Source organism: Austrofundulus limnaeus, unplaced genomic scaffold (assembly GCF_001266775.1).
Source record: "Austrofundulus limnaeus strain Quisiro unplaced genomic scaffold, Austrofundulus_limnaeus-1.0 Scaffold153, whole genome shotgun sequence".
Lineage (NCBI taxonomy): Eukaryota > Metazoa > Chordata > Actinopteri > Cyprinodontiformes > Rivulidae > Austrofundulus > Austrofundulus limnaeus.
Window position 1 is genome coordinate 1,247,599 of NW_013952555.1, and position 3,293 is coordinate 1,250,891.

Below are 3,293 nucleotides of genomic sequence, written 5' to 3' on the forward strand. Positions count from 1 at the left end.
CACACACACACACACACACACACACACACACACACACACACACACAAATAAACATTTTGTACCATAAATAACTTTTTTTTTTCTGTTCGTGCATTATGACTTTTATTTTTTCCACATGATCTGAGTGAAACTCAGGGATGAAATGTCAAGCAAACAGCTGACGCAGTTCAAAACATTAAAAACCAGCAGCRGAGGAAAATGAATCACAAAGGATCAAAGATGAGGGAAAATGTCTCTGTACATGTAAAATAAATAAATGATGCTGGCATATGTGTCCATCTTATCGTCACCGCGCATTCGCAGAGCAGAGAACAAGAAGGTTTTGCATGAATGATAGCACTATTTGTGCAAAACTGGTTTTTATTGCTGTGAAAGAAAATAATGTTAAGCATGTCTGTTTACCAGTTTATGTGCGGAGTATATCCCAATGCATGGAAAGTGAATAAAATAAGAGTCACACAACCACCTAGAGAGCTGCTCGGTCTGAAGGCTTTTACTGACAACAAAGAGCTCGGAGACATGACTCCGCCCATTTTATTACATCATCAGGAAGTGGTCCCTAACCCCACTCGAGTCATGCCTCCAGACAATAATAATCTGCCCTAATGAAGATTAATGATTCAGTTACGTGTTGAATCTGTGTTCAGGCTTGTATCTATATAAAAATCATCTATTTAAGCAAAATGGTCACATTTAACAGTTATTGCAGTTCTCCTCATAATAAGACTATACCATGTGTAGTGTAATTAAAATCAGTATATAAACTAACACCCCAATAAATTTCTTCAGCTGCATGATAAAATGTTACAAGAAAAGTTTGTGGAGTAACGTTAAACCATGCTGCTTGGTTCATGATTTTGTTTGCTCTTCTCACTTGAATCAGCTTGACAAGGGGAACATTTAGGGGATTGATTTTAGTTTCTCACAAAGGTTGATATATCTTAAAATGACAACATTATGACCATTTTAATATTAACTCTGAATTAGAATTTAAGAGTAGAAAACTACTTCTTGAGGAATTATCTTTGCTACTATACCAAACTTTAAATTAATACATCCTGAAATGGTTGAGTTAATTTTGCATTCAATATATGTTGAGGAATATTCTCAGCTACCAAGTTTTAGCTCAATTTTTCTGAAAATGGCTGAGTTATAGTCATATTTGCATTTACTGTGGCAGTWGTWAATGAGATATTTTGCTAATAGACAYTTTTACCAATAGTTTATGACAAATACTAACAAGGACTCAAGGCTGGTTTTATCATGTCTCTAGGATCACTGACAACTCCTTTCATGCCATTTTTTTAGCTCAGTATCTCTAAAAATGTCATTTCTGTTTTCCAAGTTAGCTCTAGCAGCCTTTTTGATTTGGTTGGACACAAAGTACTAATCAGTCATAAAGAGGTGTCTATTACTCATTTTGTGAAAGCTTTAATTTTCATTGAGTGGATTGTGAGATATTTCAAAAACCTTCACAGTTTTAGGAAGATTTGAACATTTCCCCTTGTGTCACTATTGTGTTGGCATGGTGACCTAAAAAAGCCAATTAAAGGAGACCAATTATGGGTCCTAGAAATTTTTATCTGTGGGCTATCCAGACCACATTCATTCAATTTAATGCACAAAATAATTCTCAGATAATAAAATTTCCCATTTTCCAGTTCTGCCCGCTCTGACTTCCATTCAGAAGAGATGTTTATGTTAATGAGCTCTGTTGGTAACGCCCTCCAAAAATCTGTTGACATTAACTCTGCCCTCCAAAGCCAGCGTTAGCATGGCTAATAATAGCAGAAGCTCCATTGTACAACCATTTGAGACCCAGAGGCAGAGTCGGTCGCAGCGTCTTTCTTTTTTTTTCTCCCCCTCCACTGCTCTGCGCTCAACTCTGCATGCTGTTACCAGAGCAGGGAGCAGCAGCGGTCAAAATACCTCAAAACTCAAACAAATAAGCTTTAACAAGGCTTTAATAAGCTAAACAATAGAGGTACATGAGAAAACGTGTTCATAATGAACGAAAATGAACAATTAAATTGTATCTATGCCAGTTTTGAACCCTGATCTCCCACTCTCTGGTCCAACACACTACCCATTGCCCCATTAGAGACTTGTTGCAAAATGAGCTACACATTGCACAACAACACTGTGACGGCTCTTTATACTGAGGAGGTGGAGTCTCACCCGGGAGTTGCTAGATAAGGGGCTGAACGCAGGTTCCGGTGGGTTGTCGTACGGCTTGTGACATCACAAAATGATGGAAGTATAAAACTTGTCGTTAATATGCATTAAAAATACATTTACTTACAGTAAATATGCCCCTGGGTGCCTTTTTTTGGTCTTAGGACTGTTTTTTTAAGAAGTACATACCCAAAGTTGAGTACAAAAAACCTTTAAAAAGTGAATTTTGCATGATAGGTCCCCTTTAAATAATAGCACACATCTCATGACCAAGCCAGTTGTTTTGCTGTATCATTTGTAYGGGTGCATGCTTCCATTCAGGCTGCAGTAAAGCTGACAGATGAGTAAAAACATATAAGAAACTTGCTTAGAATCTCTATGCTTCAGTGAAGTCCTTTGCAAACCCAGTTTATTCACACTTCTTCAGATTTGGCTTGAGGTTCATAACATTTTTATTTCTTTAAGAAAAAAATAGTTGTCTGAAAAGAATTGGTTGCATTGAGAACAAAAAAGACAGTCAGTTTAGTTTATATTTAATGATTATAATTTGCCTAAAAGAAGTGACCACAYGTTTTTGAACTGGGCTCAAATTAAAACTCATTGCTAACTCTAACACAGAGTATGAGCCAAAACAAAGTAGTGACTACACYAGGCCTGTAAGTGGCGCTGTAACAGTGCCATGAAAAAAAGATCAAAAGTAAGAAACAAGGCATTGAGCATCTGCATAATATTTATACAATGTTTTAGATGCAAAATGTAAATGACATGAAGAAGTGGATAATATCAATTTGATCAATCAGATTTATCAACGCCTCACAGCAAGGAGGTCCWGGGTTCGATCCCCGGTTCGGCCTGGGGTCTTTCAGAGTTTGCATGTTCTCCTCATGCTTGTGTGGATTTTCTCCGGGTGCTCTGGTTTCCCCCCAACAGCCCAAAAACACGTACAATAGGTTGCCTTCAGGCCCAGGCCTCACTTGAAAAGGAGATCTGTGATCTCAATGGGTTTCGCCTGGTTAAACTGCAGAAAACAAATAAATAAATACATTTTTAGGTTATATTAGAGGTAAATATATGAAATAATTTTCAAAGGGTTGTATTTTGGCTTGGGTGGCACAGTT

At 37.4% G+C, this 3,293-nt stretch overlaps 1 protein-coding gene across 1 annotated transcript in view; it reads left to right on the plus strand.

Moving 5' to 3' along the window:
* cilp2 (cartilage intermediate layer protein 2) overlaps positions 1 to 3,293 on the plus strand; it is a 24,631-nt gene that overhangs the window by 8,720 nt on the left and 12,618 nt on the right. The window lies entirely within an intron of this gene.